Genomic DNA, 16,954 nt, shown 5'->3' with positions numbered 1-16,954 from the left:
AGTCAATGTTGTGAAAGAGGATGTCCATAGTTAGATTTCCTTTGTAGTATGGAGTTTATTAGCCTGAGACTTCATTTGGCCTTTGGATATTCATCTGTGTATTGGTCATCTGTGTCTCTTCATATGACATCTTAACCCCCATCATCTCATAAGTTACTGAAGATGGATTGTGGGCCAATGGATAGGAACCCCAAAGAAAAATATCCGATGGCGTTCACAAAGTCTTCAGACAACACTAGGATGGGTGAAAAGGATAGTATTTATTGATTATGCGTTTCGAGGCTTTTTGTGCTCCAAACTGGACACAACCTCTTTATCAGATCTCCAATGTCCAGTTTGGAGCACAAAAAGCCCCGAAACGCGTAATCAATAAATACTATCCTTTTCACCCATCCGAGTGTTGTATGATGACTTTGTGAGCAACATCGGATATTTTTCTTTGGGGTTCCTATCCATTGGCCCCCAATCCATCTTCAGTATCTGCTCAACCAGCTACCTCCCTAAGGAAAGTTGGGTATTCCGAAAAACAGTGAACCATTGTCCAGACGACAATTACTCCATCATTATACCTACAAGAATCAAGGGAAGTGTTTTTTGAGACCTCCAAACGCATCCCAGAAAACACAAGGAAGTTCCATTAGGAAGTGCAAAGTATCCTTCTACTTTTTTCCTTGTACGGTACTGCATCATCTCATAAGTGTTAGACCAAGAGCAAGACAGATAGACAGGTGTGTAAGACAGGTGTATAAGAGAGGTGTATAAGAGAGGTAGGTAAGAGAATTGTATAAGAGAGTTGTATAAGAGAGGTGTGCATGTTTTTGAAATATGCAACATGTTAATTTTAGCAATGAAATTGCAAGGATTTTTCAAATACATTTAAAGGGGACGATAAAAAGCAGAGAAAAACACAGCAAATACTCTGCGGGAAAAAATACAATGAGTTTTCACTGCAATTTTTCCCCACTGTGTTTTGCTACAGGGTACTTTAGCTTAAGAAAGCTTCTTTATTTTCCCAATGAAAGCTCCCTGAGCAAAGAGTCTCCTAGTTTTACAGTGTATGTCGCAAAGGTGTGCGCTTGTTTTCCTATTACCTGACCTTGGATCTGTTCCTCTTACCTGGTTATTAGCTACCTACCTCTGCTTGGATTACCATACTGAGTCTATGCTATCTGCCTTGACCTCTGAATCTGACAAATATATTCTGACCACCCTGGCCTTTGACCCTATCTTGACTACCATCTTACTCTTTGTTACATATTGGAGTCTCATGACTTGCCTGGGACTACTCCTAGATTTAACAGTCTAGTAGTTCCCTCCAGCAAAGACCAGATCCCTGTACAGGGGTAAAGGGTGAATACTAGGGGGTTACTTAGACAACACCCTCAGGAGTAGCCAAAAATCAAGCTGGTTAGATGGATCCACACCAACTGCAATATTGGGTGTACAAAATAATAGTTTCCTTGCACACATTGCATAGACATTTTTGCCTCTATATGACAGCACAAATTTGTTGGATCCCTGCTGTTAGCTGCTCAGATCTATGTACTAGAAGGTAGAGTGCCATCCTCTGTTCCTGGGCTCCGTGACCAGTAGGAGAGTCAATGCTGTAAAATATAAGCTGATTTTACACCTCTGCCTCTTCTACAGGATATACAGGATGCTTTACGTTCTATTGCATAGATATAAGTATTGTGTAGTGAAAGTTACTTCTTAGCAAAGCTCTAACCAAACATTACTAAAGACGGTCCGTTCTGTACACACTCTATAGTCTGCACTGTAAACTGAGAAGATTTATCAAGCAAAGTGTGGCAAAATTCTGGTTTAAATTCACCAAAAACTGTTTAACATACTGTGCACAATATTCAGCAAGTGTTTTAGACATATGTGGCCTATAGTACCTGAGTTGTGGTACCGTGCACCAAAAATGCACCAAAACGTTTGAAGCCAAGTAATAAGTGGTAAAGTTTAGTTGAGATAGTCTAAGGCTGCTTTCATATGGAGTAACATGCTGCTCATTCTGACACATAAACAAGTGTCAGAGTGAGCGCTGTAAAACAGAATCCCATTGACTTCAATGGGTGCCGTCTTACCAACGCTACACATTGAAATCAATGGGTTAAAAAGCCTCCCATTGATTTCAATGTGTAGCGCGCGTAATTCGGCACCTATTGAAGTCAATGGGATTCTGTTTTACAGCACTCACTCTGACATGTGTTTACGTGTCAGAATGAGCAGCTTGTTACTCCATGTGAAAGCAGCCTAACTATATACCAGATTTATGAAACGGCATCAGAGAGTTTGATAAATTTGTTACAGTTTAGGACTCTATAGACTAAATATGTACTGTCTGAAACTTAGACACTATTAGTAAATCTGTCCCGGGGTGTACAACTGGTATAACTTGTAAGAGTAGACATCTTAACCTGGTCTACAATCCCAATGTCTATGTATCAAAGTATAGTGCCTGTAATTACTAATCCTACTGTTATTTCATTTCACTCTCCTCTGACTGCTAGATCTGTTCCACATGACAGAACTATAAGCAGTTATGCTGCCACCTTATGGTGCCTCTGCAAAGCATCATATTGCTCTAAAAGCAAGAAAAGACAAAGCCATTTTTTATTTCAGACTGAAGTAGGGACTATATAGACAATATTGAGCTGTCTTCCCCCTCCCCATCCATCACTGCTACTGGTTACTTTACATGTAATTCTGCCAGAAGTAACTGTAAAATAGAAAATAAATAACAAGAAAAGCCCTAGTGGCCATACTATAGGAAATCCAGGGTCACTGAACTCCAAATCCAGGTTATGACATAGCCTAAAAGTTCTGAGCAGCTGATCAGGAAATCTGCTTACTGTCTATGACTAACATCCCATCAGCAACAACACAAACAGCTAGTCAGAAGTAAATAGACCTACAGAGGCTCTGCTTACACTCTCTTTGATCTGTGAGAAGAAGCAAGTTCCTTTCTGTGCAGGTTAGAGACAGGAAAAGAGGTACAGTATGTAGACCTGTAGAGGCCGAGAAGAGAGATCAGCCCCTCCACTCACTAGTTTTACTATATTGAGCTTGCCGGTTTCTAAAGATGGAACTTCCCTAGTAACAGGGAGTGAACAGCAACATTTTTAAAGTTTATTTTACTTCAGAATCACATGCTAGCTTATTAGAAATTGTGGAATCAAAGTAATGAATAAAACACAACTTTTATTAAAAATATATTACAAAAATTCTAATTACTCGAACCCTTCTGATTACGAAACTTTAAACAAAGGATATCAAAGCAATCCTGGCTAATTGCTATATTGCAACCAAGTTAAAAGAGTCATATTATGCAAAAGGCCAAGCACAACCATATTAAGCATGTAAATCATCTTTATTAGGACAGGTGAAAAACCACAAAGATAATCACCCCCTGCACTGAGATATCAAGATAATGCAATAAAAGCAGTGAGAATATAATAACAAAGACTATGCCCACACAACTACCTAGGTAACAATGTCAGGTCAGCAAAAGTGCCAAAAGTTGTTAAAAGAAGGTAGGAATTGGGATGTTATAGTAGTAATAACTTACTTAGAAGGGTAGAAATCAGGCTACACTTTAGAGCAGGGTACACTCTGGGGTGACTTTTCTGACATCTTTGTTAAACTTTAAGATCAGTAAGTAGAGATGACCCCAGACCTCAGAGTTTAAAGCTGGAATTTAAACCCCGGTGACCCTGTGAGCATCACAGAGTAGGTGGAGAGGAACCGACGGATGTAACGAGGGGCCCTAAAAGAGGTATTGGAAGGTCAGTATGAATTTTTTTAAAATTTTTTCACCTTCCCTTGGCCTCCACAAGTTATATTCTGGGGTCTGAAAAGACCCAGAATACAATAATATTACTTTCACTTCGAAATAAATTAGGCTATGTTTGCCTTAGAGACTAAGAAATTTGATAGATAGGTTCCTAGGAGCCCTGACAGTGTTCTACACTATGTTTTATAGATAGGTTCCTAGGAGCCCTGACAGTGTTCTACACTATGTTTTATAGATAGGTTCCTAGGAGCCCTGACAGTATTCTACACTATGTTTTATAGATAGGTTCCTAGAAGTCCTATGAGTGTTCTACACTATGTTTTATAGATAGGTTCCTAGGAGCCCTGACAGTGTTCTACATTATGTTTTATAGATAGGTTCCTAGGAGCCCTGACAGTGTTATACACTATGTTTTATAGATAGGTTCCTAGGAGCCCTGACAGTGTTATACACTATGTTTTATAGATAGGTTCCTAAGAGCCCTGACAGTGTTCTACACTGTTTTATAGATAGGTTTCTAGGAGCCCTGACAGTGATATACATTATGTTTTATAGATAGGTTCCTAGGAGTCCTGACAGTGATATACATTATGTTTTATAGATAGGTTCCTAGGAGCCCTGGCAGTGTTCTACACTATGTTTTATAGATAGGTTCCTAGGAGCCCTGACAGTGTTCTACACTATGTTTTATAGATAGGTTCCTAAGAGCCCTGACAGTGTTCTACACTGTTTTATAGATAGGTTCCTAGGAGTCCTAAGAGTATTCTACACTATGTTTTATAGATAGGTTCCTAGGAGCCCTGACAGTATTCTAAACTATGCTTTATGGATAGATACTTACCAAACCTGTACCAAACCTGTTTCTCCCAAGACAAATCTTGGAACCGAGCCACCGGAAGTGAAATGAATCCGGAGAACTTCACCTATCATATAAGTACGATTTTAATAAGAAAGTTGACTTAGGCTAAGGCCATATGTAACAAATCACAGGTTAAAAATACTTTGGAAAAAATGAAGTGAAAGTGCTGACCCCTGGTTCACACTAGCGTATGTGCTTGCCCCATTATAGTCTATGGAGTCCGTGCTCTTTGACAGCACAGCGCTTGCAATTGCGATTGTATTCCGACTGGGGGGGGGGGGTCTCCATGTGGACTCTTCCCGAATGGAATACGTACGCTAGTGTGAACCAACCCTTACTATGGGAAAAAAAAAATCAACATTTTTACAGGTATAATTAATATGCTGTGTTTTTAATAAACAAATGCATTTTTGAAAATGGTGTGATTTTTTCCCTCACAATGTGGGATTGAGATTAAATAAAATCTCATTCACTTTGTTAATTGGGAAATACATATATTTCCTCATCATATAGCCAAATCCTGAAATGGTGCTATATAGGACATTCTACAAATGTTGTCGCCCCCCCCCCCCCCCCCTCACTAATTCTGCTATGAAGTAATACTGTAAGTCCAGGACATAGTGTTAATAGAATGCTTAGAGAGAATGATGAATTCCCCTCAACATCTCAATGTTTCATAAAAAAAGGCATTGATCTATAGGTAGCCACCTTCTAAAAGGTGGCGCTAGAGTGAGTTTTCCTTCTTCTATCAAGGGAAGTTATTTCACAATTTTTTTTCCCAAAATATTTTGAGTAAATGTAAAAGGTCCCATTACATACAATCCCTTTTTTATACCATATACATTCAGAACATTTTGAATTGATTGAGTACCGAGAATTTCTTACAGAAATTATGCACAGTAAGAAGGTGCTAACCTAATTTTTTTTTTTTTTTAACTATGAGTCCCTCCCAGCAATTAAATGTACGGCTTATTTTAAAGTACAGTACTTTGAAATTACAGTCCTGTTCAGGAAATAAAATGTTTACATGAATTTATTATACAAGGGTCTCGATATGAGCTCAGGGACCTTTATACCTCATAGCAATGGTATTACAATTTACTTACATCTTCATGCTGGCAGCTGAACAAACTTTTATGAACCGGGACAATTACACCTCCGGGAACTGCAATTGTAGGCAGAGTTATAAATAGATTAAGAAGTAAAATACTTTTTGGCACTTCTGTTATAGATAATACATTGGCCCCCGCTAAATCTATGGAACAGTCTCCCTCTTGTTACTAGCACATAAAGTAATTAAAGTTGACTTGTCAAAATTGTCTGTGCGAACACAACGAAGCCTATTTTGGCATCTTGCGCTGTTACCCTATAGAGAGCAAAGTTTTGCTAATGATGTCATTTATTTGGGAGTTATATCATTTTTGACATAATTAATGCAGAATTAGGAACATATGGACAAGCATTAATAAGTATTTAATTTGACCATCAAGTCATTGTTTTTTTTATAGTTTCCAGGGTAACGTTCTGTTTCTCACATTTGTTTCACCATTATTAATGTTACTGGCATTTAGCGCTTGTACAAACAGATTTCTGGGTCCTATTCATAAACAATACCTTGGATCATTCGAAGTTGGACTATATGGACTAATAGGAAATTTATGCCGAAAAATATTCTTAAAGGTTAGACGCTTTTTTATTGGACTAGATTAAATGTAATGAAATTTTATACTAATTCGTGAACTTGAATAAATATATAATAGTTGATGACTGATGGATGGGATATGAGGAAATACACAGACTAGCTCATGTAGCCATCTTCGGCCAGCACAAATCAAGATGCTATTGACATTTTTGAGTTACGCCTTAGGAGTACAGTACTCGTGTCCTCCACTACATGTCTTCAAATGATGGAATAATTTCTTGGAGCTGAGACCATACACCATATATCAGCACTAGAGATGGGCAAATCGGTTCTTACCGAGCCAGGTTCGACCTGAATATTCCAAATTCTTATTTTTTTACTAAATTGAACACATGGAGATTGTGGTCCATTTGCCCAGTAGAGGTTCAACCATCTCTACTCAGCACTTGAAAAAGTCTCCTGTTGTGGGCTGATGCCTGCTGTATGGTTTGGGTTCCAATATATTGTTCCATCATTTGAAGATAGTGACATACTGTTAGGATTGTGCAGAAGCTGTGGCCATGAGATGGGCGTCGCTGCCTGTTCTTCTGTACAGTCCAGGGTTGCAGGGGTTAACCTGTCTTGCAACAGCCGGGTGTGGTCGAGTCTTTGATGGACTGGTGTGTCGACCAATGGACGCTCGGATTGGGCAGCTGGGCTATTTGCTGGTGACTGTCCCTTGCCTATATAAGGGGGCTGGTCTGGATGCCCTATGCGCTCTATGATCACATTCTGAAATCTGAAATAATGTGTGTGTGTGTGTGTGTGTATGCATGGGTTCCAGCCTGTAAAACTTAGTTGCCCTAGCTAGTAATCTTCCCTGAGTCAACAATGTCACTATTATTCAGGCAGTATGCTACCATGTATGTTGTGTGATAGTACTCAGTGGCTTTAGCTAGCATCCCTTCTCAGTCTGGGGTCACTGGAAGTGGGCTTAGCAGTAGTTGCCTTGGTGGTTGGGTGGAACAACATCACACTGGGTTTAGTTGGTCTCTGGCTAGTCCAGGAGTTCTGGCTAGCCAGTTAGTTTATTTGGGCGGCTGCTCTGACTGCACAGGACTCTGGTCCTTTAATTTAGCTGGCAGTGACATCAACTGTTAGACAGTGTTCACACTAGGTTTTGGCAGTTCAGGAGCCCAGAGGGCTCCGCAGGGTTTTCATTTGTTTAGTTTTTTTTTTTTTTTAATAAACCCTGCTGACCATAACACATACTTGATAGGGTTGGATAAAGATACAAGTTGAACCTATAATCCTACCCTGTTGATCAAGAGGAAAGCAGAAAGCCTGAGGCTGATACCAATTGTCCCATATTGGGGTAAAATCTCTTTCCAACACCAAATATGGCAAATAGACTAAATCCCTATATCAGCTTTCTATCCCAAATATTCTATAACCATATCCTACAATATTGTTACTTTCAGGAAAGTCATCCAGTCCCCTGTTGAATTTTTATACATTATCAGCCATCACAACACCCTTTGGTAATGAATTCCATAGTCTCACCATTCTTTCTGAAAAAAAAAAAGCCCTGCCTATGACTATGGTAAAAACTTTTTTCCTATACACCTTAGATGATCCCCCTTATCATCGTTACAGGCCTAGGTGTAAAGAGATCAATGGAAAGATCTCTGTATTGTCCATTTATAGATTTTACTTTGTTATTAGGTCGCCCCTAAGCTATCCTTTTTCCAAACTGAATAACCCCAAATTTGATAACCAATCTCTATACTTTAATTCCCCCCATCCCCTTAAATATCTTGGTCACCCTGCTTTGCCCTTATTCAGGTTCAGCTATGTCTTTCCTATACACTGTCTACCAATAAGTATTTGGACACCTGTGGTAGAATAGAAAAACAATGTTTCTTCATATTCAGTAATTGATAGAGCCTCCACGAGCCGTACAGCCTCGACCCTCCGGGGCAGCTTTCCACAAGTCCTTGTATGATGGCTAGTGGTATTTTATTCCATTTTATTTTATTGCATTTGGCTTGGAGAAGACAGGTAAGTTCTTTCTCCGATTTTGGATGGCTGCAGTTTCGGGGGTCTGCCGACTCGGGTCACATTGCGACAATCACCGTTCACCTTCTACTTCGTAATCACATAGACCAATATCGATTTTGGGTTCGCTTGCTATGTTCCTTAATGATCGACCATTTCTGTGGTACCCCACAATAACCCCTTCCTTGAAATCGGACAACTCTGCACTTCATGGCATCTTGCATGCGACTAATGCCAATGCTGTTTCCTACACAATACTTGACGGCAGAAGACATGACACCACAGATATCTTTTGCATTTGCATGGGTGTCCAAATACTTATTGGTAGACAGTGTATACTGGTGTCCACAATTCTGCACAGTATTCCATATGTGGCCTGACCAGTTATTTGTATAGAGGCAAAATGATATCCATGTCCTGATGCATCCTGTGATTTCACTTACCTTGGCAGCAGCTGCCTGGCACTGGTTAATAACGTTAAGTTTACTGTCCCCCAATATCGCCAAGTCTTTTCAATGGTACTTTTAGACAGTAAGTTATTATTTAATACATTATTGTAGAGCTGGATTCCACTGCCAAAGAGCATAACTTTACATTTAAACCATGTTAAAACTTATTTGCTATTTTTCTTCCCAAGCTTCCAGTTTCCCCAATTTCCTTTGGCATATTAAACTATCCTCCTCCTCTATGGCTACTCCTTTACAGAGCTTAGTATTATCTGAAAATATTAATATTCCACTCTGAAAAATATTAAAAAGAAGAGAGCCGAATACTGACTCCTGTGGCACCCCAATGGTGACTGGGATCCAGTCATGTATATACCATTAATAACTACCCTCTGTTTCCCAGAGTGCCCCCTAATTTATAATGGTCCCTGTGTACATCATTAAATTATTAATAGCCCTGAGTGCTACCTAAAATGAATACTACCCTATCCCCTTATTATTAATAATATCATGTCCCCTTATATTAATTATGCCCCTGATGTCCTTTTACATAAGTAAAGCTTACCAGTGCCCACCCTCTACTGGCTAAGCTTTATTACTAATACACTGTCCAGTTACATTAATGTGACCACCTGTCAAAATCCAGAATAACCAGTTTTGGCAAAGCGGACCGCTGCGAGACGTGCAGGAAGAGAGAGGATGTTATGATGATGATCACTGGGATGTTGAGACATGCCGACTCCAGTGCTGTGGCCAGCTGTGCTAGGTTACGCGGTTGAGCATCCATGGTGTGAACAATCCGATTGAGGTGGTCCCACAGATTCTTGATTGGGTTCAAGTCCGGGGAATTTGCTGGCCAAGAGAGTACAGTAAATTCATCCTGGTGCTCCTCAAACCACGCATGTACACTGCGAGCTTTATGACACGTGGCATTGTCCTGCTGGTACATGCCATCATCCTGAGGAAAAATAATTCGCATGTAGGGGTGAACATGGTCCGCAAGGATAGATGCATACTTGTCTTGATCCATCGTGCCTTCCACAATGATGAGTGCACCCAGATGTACGATGACACGTGCCTTCTGTGATTGGTTATTTAACGTTGATGTCAAGAGTAGGCGGTGGTCACATTAATATGACTGTTTATATACCCCATCTTTAGTCCCTATACTGTATATCCAGGGCTGTAACTTGAGGGGGGTACAGAGAGTACAGTCACATCGGGCTCATAAGCCTTAGGAGGCCCACAACCGCTGACATCAGTATTGAGATTGCAGCTTCCATCTGGCCCATAAGCCAAGGAGACCCACAGATAACCCCTAACCACACTAAGGTTTATTAAACTCCTTAGCACCCGTAACCATCACTATCAAGAATTTGCTGTAGGGATGCGGTAGGGGGGGACCAGTCAAAAGATTACACCGGGGCCCACAAGACTTTAGTTACGCCACTGTATGAATCCCTATGGCAAAAGTTATATATCTGTATACAAAACAGATCCACAGTATTGCCATAAGAACATGTCCTAAACCTGTATTGCTTGCCTCAAAACATGCATTTTAACATCTAGCGAGAATAGAAGAAAAGAACATTCCAGTGTGAAGACTTTGGGAAGCTCCTTAGTTTGTGGAATTGTGCGAATAGACCTCTGCACCAACAGCCAGTAGGCGACATTGGTATAAAACACCTAGGCTCCAGTGAAAGCCAGCTTTCTTCCCTGCCTTGTAAAAACTGAAGGCAACAAGTAAGAGTCGCCAATTAGCAAAAGCTAAAACAAAAATGTATAGTCTTAAACAGATGGGGCTTTGTGTGCGGCGCTTATTGCTAGCCATTGATCGGCCATGATTTACTCTTACCTGTGTTGTCTTTGAGTGTTCGGAGAAGTGTGTATGTGAATATATTATTTGTGTAATTGTCTTGTCTGATTGCGTTCTGTGCCTGCGGTTACTTTGCAGGGTAGTAAATTACGCTCTTACCTCATCAGCTCGCCCCACCACTATATTTAGCAGGGTCTTGCATTGAGCACTATTAAATCACTGCAGCTTTAAGTGAAGTGCTTTTTGTGTGGAGCTCGCTGTTATTAGAGATGGATTAGCACGTGTAGTAATTCCACATTAACCAGATTTGTTTCTAAATCTCCCCCTATTTGATTATTTATTATTTGCCGTTAGCGTACCTTCGTAGGTCATAAATGTGCGCTTTTGGGATTTGAAAGTGATATTTTCACGTTGCTAGAGTAAATGCTCTAAAAATTACCACTTTATTGAGGGGAAAAGAGGTATTTTATGTATAGGTAACATTTTATTTGGGCATATGTATTTTATGAAGGCACATTTTACATATAAAAGAATATTATATGATTATTATATTGTACTTGCTTCTTTTAATTGATCGTAGCTTAAACGGCCTCTAACTTTTCAGACAGCTTAGTCTCATTTAGTAGAACATGTGATTCTGGACAAAGATGTAATGTTCTTTGGGGCAACACGGTGGCCTTGCAGCGCTAGAGTCCTGGGTTTGAATCCTGCCAGGAACAACATCTGCAAGGAGTTGGTATGTTCTCCCTGTGTTTGCATGGATTTCCTCCCATACTTCAAAGACACACTAATAGGGAAATATGTACATTGTGAGCCCTATATGGGGCTCACAATCTATGGAAAAAAAAAAAAAGATGTAGTGCTCTTTATTTAAATATGTTCCCATTTTCTACCTTGAAATCCTCTCTAAAGTTTCTGCCTCTGGTTGTCTTCCTCCTTCTTACTGTGCTGTTTATTCCTTGTTACTATGGAAGTTCTGTCTTTAGAAACCAGGTCTGGCTACACAGCCTCTGCTTATTTACACACAGATTTCTTTTTTTTTTTTTTTTTTTAATGTAGATTGTGAGCCCCACATAGAGCTCACAATGTACATTTTTCCCTATCAGTATGTCTTTTTGGAATATGGGATGGAAATCCATGCAAACACGGGGAGAACATACAAACTCCTTGCAGATGGTTTTTGCCCTTGGCGGGATTTGAACACCAGGACCCAGTGCTGCAAGGCTGTAGTGCTAACCACTGAGCCGCCGTGTGGCCCCCTTACACACAGATTTCTATGCCTGTACACTACACAGAAATTAATCTTCAGCTTTCCAAAACTCACAGTGAGTGTAATAAGACTGTATCTACTTCTGACTAGCTGCTTGTATTATTGCTGATGGGATGTTAGTCATAGTCAGCAAGCAGCTTTCCCTGATTGTTCTCGGAGGATATTTTTATCTTTTTATTCTGACCTATATTTGGCGGCACTCCAGTATTAAATATAAAAATTTAAAAATGACTGTTGTATTAAGTCTTGTTTATAAAAGTTTTGTATTTCTGGATGTATTTCTTGATGGTGAACAGAGTATATTTGGGGCTATATACATTCCACCACCAAGATTTAAAGGGATCTACCATCTGACTCCCTGACCAATCAGCAGTTCCATTCTCTTTAGTCTGAGCAGATAGCTTTTTTCTGTGGTTAGTTGCGGAATGTGATTTCTAAGTTGATCTGCGGTAAGCTGGTCAGGCTATTACACAAGTTGTCCGCTTCTCAGTCCATGCTCAGTGTATCAGCTTCTGAGAACTGCTGATCAGTGGGGTTTCTTGTTGTGAGGCCCCCAACAATCTAATATTGATGACCTATTTTTCAGATGACCTAGTCTTTATTATGGCACTCCAATGATGGAGTGTCTTGCTCCCCGCATGACTTCTGAAGCAATCCCTGGCCTCAGTTGTCATGTGCGGGTGGTCGGGTACATCATTGCTGCAGAGGTTCTAATTTTTCTGCAGAGATGACATGTCTATCCATCCAACGAGGCAAGTGATTGGCTTCAGAAGCCATATGGCGCCACAAAAGACCACATGACACTATTCACTTAGTTGATTTGTGAATTTGGCTGGTATAATATATGCAGAACAAGAAATCTGGTTAAGCAAGTTTGTTCTTTTTTCTCCAAAGCACACACTGTTTTATCCAAGACTGACTTGGCATTTGGGAATCATTTATTTTAAGCTTTGTCTTATAGGGTTGTGTATTACGTTTGAGGGCTATCAGATCATTCGCCAATGTTAATATGTTTGGAGTGAAGGAATCTGGAGTCAAGTAGATTTATAATTATCATTGTTGGGTAACCGTCCTCAATAGAGACAAATATATAATAGTCCAAAGTATAAAAATCACTAGAAATCAATATGCCAAGTGCTAGTGCACATAAAGTATGGGACACTTCTTAGACTTTATTTACCGTACAGTTTACTAATAAAAGAAATACCTACAAAAAAGAAGAGGGAAAAAGTGTAATTAAAGGCATTTGTATAATTAGAAGCTAGACTATCAGGAACACCCTTCTGACAGTGAAGAAATATCAGTAACGGCACCAATGTCTCTTCCCCTGGGGCACATAACGGGAAAGCCGACAGTGAAATCCACGTACTATCGGCTTTCTAGTGGTATATAAAATCACGTGTGCCCGAGGACATGAAAGGTCCTCTTTAAATGAAACTAAATAATGAAATTACCGTATATACTGAGTATAAGCTGGATTTTTTAGCCCAGTTTTTGTGCTGAAAAAGCCCCCCTCAGCTTATACTCGAGTCAGCAAAAAAAAAAAAAAAAATTATCTTATTTTATTTTTTTTTCTTTGGGGGGGGGGGGGGGGGGGTCTATGACCAGCCACAATATTAATGTATAGAATCTCCCATAAAATAGTGGGGAACAAAAGAGAAGATTTAAAAAAAAAATAAAAGTTCTAAATCCCTCCTTTCCCTAGAATATATATAAAAGTAGAAAATGACTGTGAAACACAAAGACATTAGGTATCCCTGTGTCTGACAGTGCCCAGTCTACTGAATATAGGGGATCTGCCGTGCTCCTGTTCCGTCGGGAAGGGGTTAATAGAAGCACGGCAGATACCCTATATTCAGCCAGGCTGAATTCCATGTGGGGGAAAGTAAACCTCAGTCCTCAAGCTCAGGGAAGGGGCAGACAGACAACCAAAACACCCCCTCCCCTTCCCCAGCAACTACTGCACCCAAAAACTCCAACCATTTTAATTTTTTAAATTTTCCAGTAGCTGCTGCATTTCCCCCCCTCGGCTTATACTCGACTCAATAAGTTTTCCCAGTTTTTTGTGGTAAAATTAGGGACCTCGGCTTATATTCGGGTCGGCTTATACTCGAGTATATACGGTAAGTAAAAAATGCTATTAAATAAAATATTGAAATAATTCAATATTTCAGCATATGACTCTCCAAATCCTGAAAACGCTGCCAAATATTTAATCTAGATCTCTTGCAAATTACGTATAAACTACAAATATTTAAAAAATATTCATTCATTTAGTGAATAATCAAGTTATCTAGCAATAGTTCATGTAATAATAATATTCTGGAACTCTGACTCAGGAGGATGATGGTCAACTCCTGACTGGATATACAGATCTGTTCTCCCTGACCTATTGTATTGATAGGCATATCCATATATATATATATATATATATATATATATATATATATATATATATATATATAATATTTTTGGATTAAACTAAAAGTGTTATGGATTTTTAAGGATCTTAAAATCTAATTTGCATTAGACTTGTGGGGCAGATAAAGTTATTAATTCTTAATATGTAACAGCATATATAGATTTGGTACTCTCAAAATGACCATAACATATACAACAGTGTGCATGCCATAAAAAAAATCTTTTAAAAATTGCAAAATTGTGTTTTTTTTCCCCCTATATTCCCCTAAATAAATATATTCAGTACATTGTACGTACCCACACAACACAAGGTCTTGTAAGCCTACATGGAAATATAATGTAACAATAAAAGGAATTAGATTGCTTAAGGGTTAATATGTACATAAGGCACCAGAGTTCTGAGTCAACAGCATTTGCTTGAGCCATAAATTCAAAATCTGCCATAAAAAGGGATATTTTGGGGAAGGCTTTCACAATTTTAACGTGACTGTTGGGGGTTAATAAGAAAGCTTCAATTTCTCTGTTTATGAGTGCTGCTACCTTAAGTAACACAGTAATGGTCCTGGGCCTAGACTGTATGCCTCTGGTGGGGAATACTAGGAATGATACATGGAATTAGAATTGTCCCACACGTTTCAAGAATTGACTGAATAGTATTGTATATTGAATGTTATCAGAATTTTCTAGCTATTGAATATTTTTCCGAAGTATTCAGTATTACTTGATTAGGCTGGGGTGGATCATTGTGACTTGTATGTGTAATATGGACTTGTAATGAAAGTCTGATGGTTTGGGATCTAAGCACGAGGACCCTCAGCCAATCCTGAACCGGTGTGTCTTTCAGTTCCTGATCTCAACAGATGAAAAACATTTGTACTCTGATGGAAAGAATATGTAAAAGTCCAAGTGCACACATGCTGATGTGTTCCGTCTGTAAGGGTCCGCATGAGGATAGAACACAAGCGCAACTGCAAGCGCTGTGCAGTTCAAGCACACGAGCCCCATAGACTTGAATGGGGTCTGTATGCTTGCCGCGCACTGCCCGCATGAATCGTTCATGCGAGCATTGCGCGGCAAGCACACGGACCCCATTATAGACGCTTGCAGTTGCGCTTGTGTTCCGTCCGTAGGGGTCCTCATGCAGACTCCTTCTGGTTGGAACACAACTGCATGTGTGAACCGGCCCTTACTTTTCCAATATTTTCCAGTGGTGTTGCCATCTAGCTAAAGTCTCAATTTCTATGCAGTTTGGGTCACTACATAGCAAACTACATGATAAAATCTGATGTTTCTAGAGGAATTCTAAAAATTTCAATAATTTCAATTACTAAGCACAAAGTGTCAACAGGAAATAATATATTGCTTAAATCATGTTTATATACAAACTTGTTTTATAATAATATAATATCAAGCGTCTAGCTTGATAGATGAGCCTGGTCGCTGCATTCAGAATAGATTGTAGAGGGGATGGCGATGGTTTGTCCAATGGGGGCTGTGTAGAGAGAAAAGAGCAGGGGGCCTAGGACCGAGCCCTGAGGAACCCCAACAGCAAGGGAAAGAGGGGAGGAAACAGAGCCCGCGAATGATACACTGAAAGAACGGTCAGAGAGATAAGAGGAGAACCAGGACAGCGCAGTGTCATTGAGGCCAACTGAGCGGAGCATAGTGAGGAGGAGATGATGGTCAACAGTGTCAAAAGCTGCAGAGAGGTCCAGAAGAATAAGAAGAGAGAAGTCACCATTGGATTTAGCCAGTAGGAGATCATTGGAGACTTTTGTCGCCCCGAGGGGTCAGAACTGAGGGGGGGGGGGGTATGTGAGAGAGTGAAGGGTGTGGTCTGGGAAGACAGGTATGTCCCAGCCAGGCAGCTAAAGGGTGTTTGGTAAAGATTCACACCAGGGAGGTCAGCTGACTAATCAGACCCTAATAACAGTCTGAGTGTGAAGACTAGCAGGGTGGCACCACACTGACAGAGTTGAACTGTCCAGACCGGACCTCCAAAACAGGTATTGTGCCACCCGTTGTTGTTGCCAAGGTGGGAGATCGGTAGCCAGTCTCCTGTATAGTCAGGGAAAAGTTTCTTTACGTTTAAGTTAGTTTTCTCATCCAAGAAGGATTTTGTTTTGTTTATCCTGTGGCTTTGCAAAAGCAGTGTATGCGTTACATGCGAATAAAGCCTGAACTCGTGTGCGATCCAGTGTCTGTGTCCCTCTTTCCTGCACTGCTACAAGCATCTGAGCATACCTGAGCAATTCCCCACAATGTAAATATATATATATATATATATATATATACACACACACACACATACACACACACACACAGACTGTGGAAAATGTCCTATGGATAGATGAGACAAAAATCAAAGTTTTTGGGAAGGCACATCAGCTCTATGTTCACAGACGGAAAAGCATATCTTGAAAAGAACACTGCCCCTACTGTGAAACATGGAGGAGGCTCTGTTATGTTCTGGGGCTGCTTTGCTGTAGCTGGCACAGGGTGTCTTGAATCTGTGCAGGGTACAATGAAATCTCAAGACTATCAAGGGATTCTAGAGAGAAATGTGCTGCCCAGTGTCAGAAAGCTTGGTCTCAGTCACAGGTCATGGGTCTTGCCACAGGACAATTACCCAAAACACAAAGCTAAAAACACCCAAGAATGGCT

The sequence above is a fragment of the Leptodactylus fuscus genome, chromosome 1 (assembly GCF_031893055.1).
Source record: "Leptodactylus fuscus isolate aLepFus1 chromosome 1, aLepFus1.hap2, whole genome shotgun sequence".
NCBI lineage: Eukaryota > Metazoa > Chordata > Amphibia > Anura > Leptodactylidae > Leptodactylus > Leptodactylus fuscus.
The sequence above is the reverse complement of the archived record's forward strand: the minus strand, read 5'-3'. Positions refer to the sequence as shown.